This window comes from Cryptomeria japonica, chromosome 5, assembly GCF_030272615.1.
Source record: "Cryptomeria japonica chromosome 5, Sugi_1.0, whole genome shotgun sequence".
NCBI lineage: Eukaryota > Viridiplantae > Streptophyta > Pinopsida > Cupressales > Cupressaceae > Cryptomeria > Cryptomeria japonica.
In genome coordinates, this window is record NC_081409.1 from 432,329,306 (window position 1) to 432,345,678 (window position 16,373).

Consider the following 16,373-nt stretch of genomic DNA (forward strand, 5'->3'; position numbering starts at 1 on the left):
TTTGTAAATGTAGTGGGGGGTTGATATTGAATGACTATCTTAGGTTCCTTTTGCAACAAATGTGGTTTGCCATGTGATTTTGGAGATATTGGTAAATTCCCAATGAGGAATGTTTAAGCCATTGAATACTCTCCGCATCCTTGGTCCTATATCTTCAATTTTCCTTTGACAACATCTAACAACTTATTAGGATCCACATAATTATGTGAGTGGGCCTCTCTATTGACTAGGACTTGTTGCTATAGGGAATCCTTTAGATTAGCATAAAATTGAAATGGATTACAATCTCCTAGAATTGTTATCTCAGTCCCATTGTAAGGATATTTTAAACACTGATGATAAGTAGATGGAACTACTTTCATTGCGTGGATCCACAGACGACAAAGAATCATATTGTAAGGGAGATCAAGGTCTAGGACTTGCAGGAAAGTGTTTTCTGTCACTAGACCTACTCTGATAGGCAATGAAATTACCCCTTTAGATGGGCACTCAGCATCATCATATTCTTTGATTGTTATTCTTCTGGAAGAATCAATGTCATTTTTTGTATAACCAAGACCAATGACTACTCTCAAGGTACATATGTTAAGACTTGCTCCGCCATCTATCAAGACTCGTCAGATCTTGCAATTATGGACAAAGACTTCAAGATGTAAAGGATCATTATGAGGGAGCTTATCAGGGGAAATATCGTTATCAGAAAAGGCAACATGTTGGGAAATAGTGAGATGTCCAATTCAGGCTTGAAACTGGTCAACATCCATGTCTGTTGAGATGATCGACTCAGTTAAAGCTTTATCTAGGACTACATGATGCATAGGGGACATTCTCAACAACTCAAGAATTGATATTTGTGCAGGTGTGTTTCCCAGATGATCTAGGTGATTATACTGACTCGTAGGAGTTGATTTGGGAGGAATTGTAGGAGCTCCTTTCAGGACTATTTTGGATCGACGAGTGGTGACTGCGCAAGAAGGACCTTGTCCCTTTATTCTTATGGTGGAAACATACTCATTTGACGATCAAAAACAATTGATGACATTGTTATAACCAGTATTTACATAATTAAGATTTGTTGTTTGGGTAGAGTTTGAAGAAGATGCTTTGCCCTTGTCATGATCAAGCAAAGGAGTTTTGAAAATTGTATGATCAGTGTTAGAGGTCACGTTGGGTGGGTCTACCTCATTTACTCTTTGATCTAACAAGTCTTGAATCATATGTTTCAATTGAAAACAAGATGCGGTTTTATGTCCTTTTGACCGATGGTATTCACAATATGCATTATCATTCCACCAATGCGGCTTTACCACTGGTTCTTCCTTGACATCTGGTAACTTCATAAAATTTGCTTGTATCAATTGTTTCATTACTGATTCAATAGGCTCTCCCAATGGCGTAAACTATCGAGGAGGCCCATCCCTTGATCTGAAAGGTTTTTGTTGCTGGTTTTGTTGCTGACCTTGTTGTTGATTATATTGTTGGTATTGCGGCTGTTGAATAACATTGCTTGCTTGTGTCTGATTTTGTTGCATAGACGACATATTAGGAGCACTCAATTTCTTTATCATGAACTTGGGTTGATTTGCATTCACTTCTCTTGCATCAACAACTCCATCATTAGTGACATTCTTGTTTAAAATCTATTTTTGTCCCCTAAATTGTTTGTGTTGTCACTATCTTTGTTGAGCTTAATGAGTCCCTTAGCTACAAGAGCATTTTCAATGTTCAGCCCTTTCTTAATGAGCTTCTCAATGGTACTAGGACTTTTCAGTTTGAGCTCATACATTAGTTCTGGGACCAAATTTTGAATAAATAAGTTCACTTGTTGTTCTTTAGGTATATCTAGGGAAGAACGACTGTACAAGCTTCGCCATCTTTGTAAGAAAGTCACTAATGGTTCACCTTACTTTTTCTTTGTGTTGCATAAATCTGACATGGTCACTTCATTGTCAATGTTGAATGTGAAGTGGGATATAAACTTTTGAGCCAATTCCAACCATGTCTTTTGTTCCTTGGCAAATGTGAATACCAATCCATGGCTTGTCCTGTGAGACTTCATGTGAATAAGTGCATCAAATATGTTTCCTCATAGCTCACTTTAGTACATGCTGCAAAAAATGCTCGAATATGGTCTTTTGGATTGCCTTTCCCTTTATATTTCTCAAAATTAGGTGCCTCAAAATGCTTAGGGAAGGGAGGCATGTACAAGCTCTTGTCAAATGGATTAGGACATAAATCTTGATTTGTGTATAATTTATTTGTCCCTTTGGTTTGCAATGCATCGATTTGTCATTGCAACTTCTCAAGCTATTGTGCAATTGTGTCAGATAGCGAAGATTTTGGAAGTTCATCATTCATTCTTGGGTGTACTCTTTGTCGATACATCGTGCTCTCCATTGGTTGTTGATGCTCTAAAATTTCTTTCTTTGGTGTCTCTGGCATATAAAGTTCTTGATATAGCTCTTGTTGCTGTGGTTGTGCCATGCCTTGACATTGACCCTTTTGTTGTGCTTCTTGTGATGGGATCATCATTTGTAGCCTTGGTTGATATTGCAATTGAGGGTGTTGTTGATATTGCATGGACATCAGTTGTGGTTGTGATGTATGATAACTTGTTTTTCCTAGCACATATTGAGGCACATCTTGTTGTTGATGCCAACGAATCAGAATTTGTTGACTTTGTGCCAATTGTTGTTGTCCTGATGTAAATCCCATCATTTCCAAAAAACTTTGTTTGGGAGGTTTCTGTTGTTTCTCCTTTAGATGGGTTATGGCACTTGCATTCACTTGTTGTGTTGTTTGTCCAATCCATTGTGGTGGTTGCAAGTTTGAATTGACTTGTAATGGTGCAAAAGACACTACAACTTGTTGTTGAATGCGATATTGTTGTTGTTGTGCATTGCTTGTTTGTGCATTCGATTGTGCCTTTTGTGCATTCCTCAATTGTTGCAACACTTGTTGTTGGTGCACACCACTATTTGTGGCTCTTTGTGTTACCACTATCGAAGGATCTGTCACAATATTTTGCATAACGGGTACTTGAGTATTTGGCAAACGTATTGAACTTGATGGGACATATGAACTTTGTTGCATTGTAGAATTGTTTTGAACATTTGTAAGATCAGGCATTCCAGTCATAAATGTTTCTTGCATCTTAGATTTGGATCCACTTTTAGGTATTTGAGGAATCACTTCTTGTTGAGGGACACCTGTCAACATTTGTGTGGCCATCATTTGATCTTGTGTTAAAGGTGTTGCATTAAACAATGAATTTTTTATTGTTTCAAATGTTGACTTTTGTGGAATAGTCATTGTCAAAGTTTTTTAAGCACGCTTACTCAACAACGTGTGTTGAGGTTCTTGTTGCACATTTTCTTCATTTGGATATGGAGAGAAACTTAACATATCACCGCCTTGTTGTTTTTGCACATTAGTTTGCTCATTTAAGGAGGTCACATTACTCATCATATCAAGATATTTTTGTGGAAACATCTTAAAGACCTTGTTTAAGAATTTATCCATCCTTTTTGTCACCTTCGGATCTTTAAGGAGCATATCAACATCATCGGAAGCATCAGAATTTGATGAAGAATCTGGTAAAACATTTGGATTTATTTCTTGTTGAATGCCTTGATCTGAACCAAATCCTTGTGAAAGAGTTTGTTCCTCATGTAATGTTTGAGTTTGAATTTCATGTTGCAGGTTCAGTTGATTCCAGTCAAAAGGTGCATTTTCCCTTGACGTTGGTGGAACACTCCCATATCCCAGTTTCATGGGTACAAACACTGGCTCATATAATGGAGGTGGTCCAAGTTGAACCATTCCATATTGTGGTAATGATGTTTTTGACAAACCTTCAATTTGTAATGTTTGACTAGGTTGAAATTGTGAGTTTGATACATTGTGAATGGGTTGATATGTTGGTTTTCCCATCTTCTTATATTTTAACCTTGTTTCAACAGGCATGTCACTATGCAAATGCAATATTTTTGGGATTTTTTTTTTTTAAAAGGATGATGTATGATATGCAACTAAATGCAACCTAAATAGATGAAAATACAATCTATGGCAAGAATGCAACCTATGTTTTTGTTGTTTTTCAAGATTTGGACAAACTTTTTGGAATGCAAACCTAAAGACTCAACCTTGGGAAGTTGAAATGAAGCCAAGACCTTAAAGGACAAAGGACCAAATGACAATAGGACAAATTGACAATGTCTCACCTATATGCTTGGATACTAAGCTAGGTTTGACAAAAATGATATTAATGAAAGGACAAATTTTAGACAAGGTCAAGACTCCCTAACAACAACTTAGGGTATCATCCAAAGTTTTGATTTTTCAAGTTTGACAAACCAAATTTTTGAGACTAAATGCAAGAAGGCAATGATTATGACAATGAATTAGGATATGACATGAAAATGATCTAAGGATATGATATGACAAGATGAAGCCAAGACAAGATGACAATACAATGATAAGGATATGCGAAGACCAATGACTTGGAATATGCAAAATGCAACCTAGGCAAGACCTAATTTTAGCATGACAAGGATAATGCACGAATGTCACCTAAATGGAAATCTAGCTTGGATATGACAATGAAATGCAAACTTAGGGAAATGATTTTGAACCTAAGTGCAAAATGAGGATGCTTGCAATGAAAAGGACTAAAATGAAGGGAGATGACAATATGCCCTAGGACCTAAGTTGGACTATGCAAAACCTAGCCTAAAGTGACATGAATTTTGAAACAAAGATATTCAATGTTTTGACAAGCCATGTTCAAATGTTGGATGAATACTTGGACAAATTTGGACTTTTGTTTGGATTTTGTTTTGAATTGAAGGTTGTTGATTTTGAAAACCCAAGTTGAATATGAGCACTTTTGAAAGTTTGTTTTTGATTTAACCTTTGACAATCACAGAAGAGAAAATGTTTGTTTGATTTTGACTCAAGACAATCAAGCACATTCACAACAAATCCTATGGCTGGCAAGGGAAATATCTGTTGAATCCTCCAACCATAAAATACAACACTCAATCGGATAACTAGATGCTTGGTAGCACTGGCTCCCCCTTACAGTGCACTCACTTCTTAGGCATACCAAGCTTCGAGTTCAAGGGGCATTACTTCCCAAGAACTTGCTATCTCTAACTGAGGAGTACATGAGAGGTGTCTTCGGCATGTGCGTATCACAATGCTTGAGCCAACAGATAGAAGGATTTTGGCATCTAAAAACAAGAGATTCTAGTAAGGGCATCTGTTCGGGTGGGTATTGATCCGGAAAATAAATTGTCGCAATACCATTCCAGCACCCATTGTCTACAACTTTTGTTGCATCCACAGTTATTTAGAGTGGTTCAGAAGAGCTTGGCTTTAGCCCGTCACCACTTTGGGTCATTCCCTCTCACCAATGCCTGTGTGAAGTGCCATGCAAATCGGGAGGCAAGCCTAGTTCTAAGGGTTAAAACATGCAATCAAATTAAAAACAAACAAAGCATGCATGGTGTTCATTAACCTTTAAGAAATGAAATGTGCAACTACTTTAAAAATCGCAAGCAAGATGTTTTAATGAGAGCCTTTGACTGCGTCTTGCATAAGATTCATTAGTAGTTGCAATTTTAGTCTTCGTCACACATAATGCCATGATGCTACATAGAGAATTAGTACCAAAGAAAAACTAGAATGCAAGAAACAGAATGAAAACAAACAAATTTGCAAGTAAAAACAACTGATTTCACCTCTGTTTCTAGACTTGCACAGTCACAGAATGCCTCAACATAGGCATAGAAACAATCAACACAGGCCCATAAAACTTCAACATAGGTGCAGAATTATTAACACAGGCACAGAAAACTTCAACACCAGTGCAGAAAACTCAAACACAGGCACAGAAGTGTCCAGAGAGCTCTGAGTCACCCTGTTTCTTGAGTTTTTCACTTGCAAATAGCTTAAAAGCACTCAAAACATGGTTAAGGGGTTAGTTCACATTGGGTTCACTAGAAAATGTAGATCAGGAAATTGAAAATTATCAAAACAATAGCAATTAGGACAACCACAAAACCTAAAGCTGCTATGAAAGCAATCCTAATCCAATCAATGAAGACATAAAGATAAGATATTCAAATCAAATGAAATCGAAGCAAACCGACGCAGATATCTCCTTCATGTGGCTCCATTGTTCTTCTTTCACCTTCAAATTTGATGTGGATCTCAACTGCAAGTGCAAAATGCAAGTGAAAAGCAAGTTGTTGAGAGATGAAATTCGCAGCATAAGGTTACTCAAAAATGTGATTGATTCCTTTTTCATTGAATAAAATAATCCAATTTATAGACAAATTGGAGAGAGGACAAGATTAGCATAAAAAGATTTGAAAGGAAATTTAAATCAAGAATGACAAAATTATGACAAATGTGTGACATTTTCTATGCAAGGTGTATGACAAATTATGCACAAATTATGACAAGTTGCTATGCAAGATGTATGACAAATTATCACAAGATTGAAATGACATTCCCATGACAAAACAATAGCCTCCATGATTGCAACAAATGGAAGCATAAACATAGGAGAAAATGAGGGAATGAAATTAGGGGAAATATTAGAAAAATTAAAGAAAATAGGAGAAATAGAAATTAGGAATTAGGAGAAATTACCAAATTAGAAAATTGAGGAAAAAGATGAAATAGAAATTAGGTTAATTAATTAATAGGTTTTCATCCATTAATTAATTCATGAAAGAGACCTAGGACTAAATAAATAGATTTATCTAACCCACAAAGAAGAAGAAAAGGATTAAATGAACAAATCATAAAACCCTAGAAATAAGAGGACAAGGAATTAGGTCAAGACAACAAGAAATTAATGTAGGTTCGATCATGATTCTAATTGACAAAGGACCAATGTTGATAAATGATTGAGATTGGTTGACAAAAATCAATGACAAATTGACCAAGATTGACAAGGAGATCAAAGTGATAGGTGCCAATTGATGAGGAACAATGACTAATCGATCCAAATTGACATGATTGAAAAGGACAAGGATTGATGATGAATCGATAGAAAAATGACAAGATTGACAAGGACAAGGATCGATGACAAATTGATCGCAAAATGACAAGGCTGACAAGGACAAGGATCAATGATGAATCGATTGCAAAATGATGAGATTGACAAGTTGATAATCACAAATGATTACTAACAAGCTAAAGATGATTGAAAGATTGACAAGAGGAAAAAACCCCAATTCTATCATCGATTAGGATTGATGATGTCCAAAATGATGATAAATGAGCATGCACCATGATGCGACAGGATAAGATCGACCAAAATCATGACTGAAGATTGCTATCGACAAGACCTAATTCAAAAGCGATAAAAATGAGGAAGGTAGAAGAAGGACTCGATGCTCGCAAATGATAAAGACCAAGTGCACAACACAGAAGAAATGTTAATGCGACGCAAGAACCCTAAAATAAGACAATGCACAAATGTTAAAGTATGACTCCACAAGCGTTGACCATTTTTAGACGTCTACACTCACATTCTTGAACTTGTGCTTTAGTTTTGTAATCTTAGTTTTTCTTTTCTTCTCATTGTTACTACTTATCAAGTTGCCATTAGTTTTTATATTCAAAGTCATACTATATATTCTAGTCGGCTAGCACTACTGAATCATGCAGTCGATATAAACAGAGAAGTCGGTATGCACAGTCTAGTCGGTTACAGAAGAAAGCAGTCACAGAACACAGTATACACCGAGTTGTCTACCGAGTATCTTTTTATGGCTACCGAGTAGTAAAGTTAACACACCAAGTTGATATTCACTGAGTGAAACGTGTTACCAGATACATTAAACCTAGACATGCATATGAAAACGTGTTACAAGATCGAGGCACATCTAACCGTTATTACATTGGAAATTACACTAGAAGATTGTGTATGATTGCGATGTCAATCTAACCAATGAAATATTTTATTTAGTTATTCATTCGAGGAATCTTGTTTGTAAGATTGAAGCAATGAATTGGATCACTGTTTTAAGAGATCTATATATACAGCATTATTGAAGTGTATGTATACATGAAGGAAGACTGTTAGAGAGACACAAAGGTCACCGAGAAGGTTTTCAAAGAACAGTCAAAGAACAGAGTAAAAAGAAGGGTTTACCGAGTTACTATATGAGTTACTGAGGTATGCTATAAGCAAGGTAATCTTATCCTAAGCACATAGAATCTACTATAACATTTTAGATGTAAAGTTGTAGATGTTTGTAATGATTTTATTGTAATATTGTGAAGTTGAAAGAGAAACCTGTAACAGGGTAAAAGACTCTAACCAAGTCTATAAATTGTAAAGCCTCTAACCAGGTGCAGCATTCAGATTAAATGTTGTAAAATCCTTTAGCAAGGTAGATCTAACAGATCTTGTTACTCCTAACAGGGTAAGCTATCAGAAATAGCTAAATGTAGCTCTAACCAAGAATTCTTTATTATTGCAGTAGTGAAGTTGTGGGTGTCATCCCCACCGTAGTTTTTCTCTCTAACCAAGAGTTTTTGCGTAACCAAAATATATGTGTTATGGAGTGAATCATGTATGATTGTTATTTGTTTGTTTTAACTTTATTTTATGTTACTGCACTATTCTATTTATGCATAATAGTAAGGTTATTATTAAAGAAAGGTTTTGGATTACTGATTCACCCCTCCCCTCTCAGTACATTAGCTTTCCATATTGGGCCTAACAATTGGTATCAGAGCTTGAATCTTTTCAAAAGGTTTAACTACCTAAAGAGAAAGATCTTATCAATGGAAGGCTATAAACAATCTCGTAGGATTGTGTATCTGCAAGAAGAGTTGGATCATGCAAATCAAGTGATTGCAGACATGCAAAGGCAAATGCAAAAATCTCTTAAAGTAAGAAGAAGATTATCTGATGACTTGCAGGATTTTCAATAGTTAGTGGAACAAATTGAGACATCATCTAAGAATAGTATATCTGAAGAGACTGAAGAAATGATTGGAGTATTGAAACAAAAGAACATAGCATTGGCTGATTAACTAAAAGCAATGAAAAGAGAACATGAACATTTCAATACACAGATGACTAAAAATCTAGATCATTGAGGACATCAGAGGATAAAGCAATAGATCTATAAAGAGAGAAACAACAACTTGAAGTCTTAGTATCTAATAAGAATGATGAAACCATAAGGTTAATTGGGATTCAACAAAATATGACAGATCAACTAGGTTATGCACATCATGAAGCAATTCTAAAGAATGATGAAAATCAAGCATTAAAACTTGAAGTATCAAGGTTGACTGATGAACTTGAAATAGAGAAGAAATCCAAAGAAGCATTGAAGAAGAGTTATGATGCATCAAGGATGTTGGATGAGCAACTGAATACAATAAGACCCAACAAAGATGCAGGACTTGGTTACAAAGGAAAAGAATCAACCAAGAAAGGAATTCATACTACTGAGAGAGGAGAATCATCAAAGCAAGCTGGAAATAGAAATAACATCAAAAGGAAGAATCCTATTTGCTACTACTGTGGAAATCAAGGTCATACTACCAACATATGCCAGATTAGAAAAGGTAAGCAACCGAATATCACTAAGTCCAATGGATATTGTTACAATTGCAATAAATATGGTCACACACCTAATCAATGTAGGACAAAGTCTATTAACAACTATCAGAAGGCAAAATTCAAAGGGTTTTGTAGAAACTACAATAGATATGGACATAGTACCAAGAAGTGCTGGTCTAAGCAAAAGAACTACATGCGGTGTCCACACTGAGTAGACACTAGAGGTTACCAAACTCACATAGATCCTTACCGACAATATGTAGCAGTACCATGGGATTACAATACAAGGATATGGTGCAAATGTTGTGGAAGATATGGACATATGAGTGCCAACTATTTTATAAGGTTTGGAATGAACAACTGAAGATCATGGAGAAATCCTGGTATGGCATGTTTTCATTGTCACAAAGCTAGACATTTAGCTGGAGATTGCAGAGATCAACCTAGAAGAGACACTGAAGAGATAAAAGAAAAATTCAAGATAATTTGGAAAAAGAAGGAAATCATGTCAGATGAAGAAAGCACCTTACCTACTGAGTTAGGTGCACCTATTCCAAATTAATCAGAAAAGGTATGAAGGGATTGCATTCTCTAAAGGTTAAATCATAACAGTTCCCATTCTATTATGTACAAAATTCAAAATCTGCATAGTTAAGATGCATTAGTAAGTTTGAAATTCTATCAAAAGTACTTTACAGGAAACCTGTCAAGTTGGTGTATATAGGAAGCCTGTCAAGTCGGTAAATGAAGGAAATTTGGTTACTTGGTTAAAATGAAAAAAAAGGAGTAAATCGGTTAAAGGTGAACTAAGTGCATTTAATGTTTTGACCTAACTTGCACGGAGCCCGATAAGGTATTTTGTGTACTTAAAGGTATTTTTGTGGTCATTTTCATTCACCAAGTTTTCAAGAGAGTAGAGCAGAGCAAATCAAGGTGATCAAACTTCATTTAGAACGAATTTCAAGGTATTTACATCAAGTCTCATCACACTACTAAGCTGGTTTCTGATCTTGTCGAATTGCTATTATCTACCGAGTGTGAAGCGTCAGTCGTTTGTAAACTGTCAAACCCTAAGGATAGTTTGCTAAGTTTTTACCTGAAATCTACAATGGTGCCCAAGATCCAAGATCCCATAGTTGTCAAGAATGTGGAGAAGCCCTTGCTGAAGTACTCTTTGACTCCTAAAGTCGCCTCTGAACCGGATGACAAAACTACATTTTCACTCATCCCTGATCGAGTCTTGTTAGTCAAAGATGTTAGATTCTTCACCAAATGTCATGTTGAAGAACTCGAACATGTTGAGATTAGTGACACATATGATGAACTTTGTACTGATGGCAAAATGCATAGCAAGTACGTGCATATCAAAATCAAGGGATTAACTGAAGCCCTAGCCTATCCCCATGTGTTCAAACCCCAATGGGTTAAGTTTGTTTTAAGAAGAGTTCATGATGATTTTATGTGGCTAGAGGAGCAACCATTCAAAATCACCAAGGAAATCATTCATGTGATCACCAGGTATCCTATCTATGATCTTGCATGAGCACAAAAAATGATATCACAGAAGGAGTTAATCAGCCTAATTGGAGTAGAATTTGATTACCAAGGATTGAAATTGAACAATGTCACTGATGCAAAATTAAAGTTTGCAATTAGAGTAATTGGTTACTGTTTCTTCCAATCAACAAGGGAAAACAGTGTACCATGTGCCGCAGTTGACTTAGCCTATAAAATAGTGAAAAAGGGAATGAAAGTAGATTTATGTGAAGTGCTACTGAAGAACTTGTTTGAGAACCTGAACACAATAAGGAAGTCGAAGAAGAACAACTCGGCAAACACACTAAAGTTTGGTTCACTTCTTGTATGCATGTTTTTCTACTTTGAGAAGTTCTTTCCCTCAGTCGATAAAGTAGTTTGGGAGCTACACTGACCTATCACCCATCAAATCAATGATTTTATCAAGAAATTGGGAGATAATTTTAATGATATCATGGATGACTATTTCAAAAAAATTCAAGAGAAGATGCACAACAGGTACCAGATTACACCATAGCTGGTAGAGAAATATAAGGATTATATATGTTTTGAGGTAGACACCGATTACTATTATATGAATGTTATTGAACCAAGGACTCAATCTTTGCCACCAATGGGTTATGAGATTGACTATGATATCACACAACAACAAATTGATGCCTATCTTTCATTGCTAAGGCATGCTACTGAACTAAGATATGGAACTTATGAAGAGGTGAAAGAAAAATTAAAAATGAGCATTGTAGTACCCAAGGCTACAAGAAAGGCTACAAAGATGATAAAGGTTTTATCTGAGAAATTCAGAGAAGAATCCTCCTCTACACCTATAAAAGGCACTCTTGCCATTACCAAAGAGGAATCAGAAGCTCAAGAGGCAGCAATAACATTAAGTACCGAGTTGACTAAGGGTAAAGTTTTGAAAAGAAAGAAATAGGACATTTCAAAGGCCCTACCGACTCCACCAACAAAGAGACCTAACACTAGAGCATCAGTTTCATCACTGAGTAAGAAACAAAAGAGTGTTACTGCACCCAAGGTAACCAAGACCTACAAGAAATCTACTCGGAGACTCATTTTGACAAAAGAGTTTAGTGATACAGAATCCGATGATGCAAACAAATTTCAGATTATAAAAATCAAGAAGGTAAATATTCATAGTGTTGAAAACTTTTGTGCCAATCTTAAAGAATATGGTGGATTTGCAGGATTTAGATATGTCAAGTATGAGACTAGGAATAATGATGAGAAGTGACAAATTGAAGAAGCTATCATCTGCACACTACTAAAGTTTTAGCTAGCTCCATTAGAACTAGTAAAGTCACTTCCAAGTGAATTATACTTACATATTGATAACAGATGGAAATATGCAATGGACTCAGAGAAACAAATAAGAGAAAGAAGTCTAGTCCATCTATTTCCTGATATATCTGTAGCAGAAATTAAAGAACATTTGACAACATACAATTCTAAATTTCTTGTCAAACAAAGAGCCTTAAAATTGATGAATGGGCTATACATTGATGTAGAAAATGAGACAAAAGCCAAGTGGTGGGAAATCTTCAAAATAAAGGATGTCGGTGAACAATCTCAAGTTGAAATTGTTGATGTCACCGAGCAAGATCTTGATGTCACCGAGCAAGGTCCTGATGCTACCAAGCAAGACCCGGCTGACACTATTCAAATTGATGAAGATGTCATGGATGCAGAAGCACCGAAGCAGGAAATGATTGAAGGCACTACCTATGCAAAACTTGTATCTAGTGAATCTATCTTAGAACAAGTTCAGCCTTATCTGCTAGTCAAGCCACCTGTCTCTACCAAAGCTCCTAAGGATACAGAACAAGGCACCGAAGGTCACAAGTCTGAAGTAGCAGAAGATACAACTAAAGATCAGACGTCTCAAGCACCGTCAAGCACTAAAAATGTTAGAGCTAAGACCCCTAGTACCGACACACCCAAGGACACCATAATGGCTACAAGAACTGACCAAAGTGTTGCATCTACCAAGGGTCAGCAAGCCTCACAAGCACTTGTCTTAGTACAAACGATCAAAGGTAAAGAGAAGAAGGTGAGAAAGCATAGTTTCAAAGTTGATTTAACTAAACCGATAGTGTTTCCCAATGTGGATATCTCAAAATTAAAAGAGAAAGCACTTATTGATTTCGGTGAACTATGCAAAGCAAAGGCCGAACAAGAAAAACAATTGGCCATTTAAAAGAAGAATAAAGTACTACAAAAGGTAAAGACACTACTAACAGATATGCTACCTTCAGCAATAGTGTCAACCGATGCAGCCATCCACATTCAACTGGATGAACTCCTCACTCAAATAGAAACATCTGGAGTTGATGCATCTGAGTACTTGAGCAAGCTAAAAGATAAAGGGCTTACTACAAAGATGATAGAAGAGGTACAAAAAGCTCTTGCTATAGGAAAAGTAAACCTTGTCAAATTCATTGTTGAGTTGTCCCCTCAACTCAAGCATATTCTTTATTTATTTCAGAAACTTTGTACATTTTCCTTATTCATTAAAGATATCAAGAATAAAACTGATGCAATAGAGAAAGAGATCACTGATCTCTCAACTAAGTTGACCACCGAGCCTAATTTAGTTCAAAAATTTTATACCAAGCTTCAACAGCTCATGTCTCAATAGTTAGAACTCAAAAATGAAGAGCATAAGATCAGGATGGATATAATGACCCTCCAGACATTATTCCTTCCTCATCTCTCATCAGTTCAAGAGTAGATTAACCAAGCTACATGCCTATCTACTACACAAGAGGGAAGCACTCTTGATGGCTTAATATCACTATTGGCTGATATTCAAGCACAAAATTCTTTAATGGAAAGTGTAAAGGATGCACTCTCAGTCGCACTCACCGATGCCCGAAACAAGTATAAATCTATTTTTGATCAGTTACCGCCCTCGGATGGAAATTAATTTTTTTATGTTTGTCAAAAAAGGGGAGTAATACTATATAAGGGGAGTAATATACTATATTTGGAGAGTGATACAGTTTTGGTAATACAGTTTTGAGTATTGTATACAAGGGAGTATACCGAGTAGAGCATGCAGAGCAAGCAGAGCACACAAGCACAGAATAGAATCGACCATGTAAAATCTGAGTAATATACAGAATAATGATAAGGGGAGTATATATGCATATACTATTTCATTGACTATTGTATATATTGTCAAGTGTAGTCATTTTGCAAAGTATATAGATTTTTGAGTTATGACTTTGAAAGTAGTTTTTGTCAAACATCTCAACTAATGTCAAAAGGGGAGATTGTTACTACTTATCAAGTTGCCATTAGTTTTTATATTCAAATTCATACTATATATTCTAGTCGGTTAGCACTACCAAGTCATGCAGTCGGTATAAACAGAGAAGTCGATATGCACAGTCTAGTCGGTTACAGAAGAAAGCAGTCACAAAACGTAGTATACACTGAGCTGTCTACCGAGTATCTTTTTATGGCTATCAAGCAGTAAAGTTAACACACCAAGTTGATATTCATCGAGTGAAATGTGTTACCAGATACATTAAACCTGGACATACATATGAAAATGTGTTACAAGATCGAGGCATATCTAACCGTTATTACATTGGAAATTGCACTAGAAGATTGTGTATGATTGCGAGGTCAATCTAACCAATGAAATATTTTGTTTAGTTATTCATTCAAGGAATCTTGTTTGTAAGATTGAAGCAATGAATTGGATCACCATTTTAAGAGATCTATATATACACCATTATTGAAGTGTATGTATACATGAAGGAAGATTGTTGTAGAGACATAGAGGTCACCGAAAAGGTTTTCAGAGAACAGTCAAAGAACAGAGTAAACAGAAGGGTTTATCGAGTTACTATATGAGTTACTGAGGTATGCTATAAGCAAGGTAATCTTATCCTAAGCACATAGAATCTGCTATAACATTTCAAATGTAAATTTGCAGATGTTTGTAATGACTTTATTGTAATATTGTGAAGTTGAAAGAGAAAACTTTAACAGGGTAAAGGACTCTAACCAAGTCTATAAATTGTAAAGCCTCTAACCAGGTGCAACATTCAGAATAAATGTTGTAAAATCCTTTATCAAGGTAGATCTAATAGATCTTGTTACTCCTAACAAGGTAAGCTATCAAAAATAGCTAAATGTATCTCTAACCGAGCATTCTTTATTATTGTAGTAGTGAAGTTGTGGGTGCTATCCCCACCGCAGTTTTTCTCTCTAACCAAGAGTTTCTGTGTAACCAAAATATATGTGTTATGGAGTGAATCATGTATGATTGTTATCTGTTTGTTTTAACTTTATTTTATGTTACTGTACTATTCTATTTATGCATAACAGTAAGGTTATTATTAAAGAAAGGTTTTGGAGTAGTGATTCACCCCTCCCCTCTCTGTAAATTAGCTTTCCATATTGGGCCTAACACTCATCTCCTTCAAATACATTATTTAGCTTGTCCCAAATTTATTTACCTCACTTAGCCCTTGTGATTTTGTTGAACATTGCATCATTCAAGAAAGTTACAATTACAACAATAGCCTTTTCATTACTCTCATATGCTTTGATTTCATTAAAAGTTGTAGGACCATTTTGTGGAGCCATATAACCTTTCTTAGTTCTATCTGAAAGCTCAGTTGACATAGTATCCAAATGATTCTCCATCCTTTCTCTCCAATAGGAATAATCTATACCATCAAACTTCAAAGCCTTAAATGTATAGTCATGTGCTATCTTGGATGAGAGGAGGGTGAATCAGTCTGGATCTTCAAACACTAAAACAATGTTCTTCAAACTTTAAATCACAAGCATATAATCTCAACAATAACAAATCATGAAAATATGAAGCACAATAAACACATGAATACCAAATTTACATGAAAAACTCAATCAAGAAAAAACCACAATGAGAATCAAATTCATAATATAAATATAATTTGTTACAATGTTTTCTTTAGAACACCTTGCTCTTGAGAGGAATTGCAAAACTAAGGTGCACAACCTTTGTGCACGATACAAATGACTTGCAAGGTTGAACTCACTATTTCAAAGAAAGCTACATAAAGCTACCAAGAGACTCATTATCTTCTGGAAAAGAAAAAATAGATGAATTGGAATGAACAAGATCTCTTGATTGTGAAAAATTTCCTTGAACCATTGTGATAATCGATCAATATTATAATTGTGTGTGTGAAAAGTGGAATAAGTTTGCAAGTTGTAA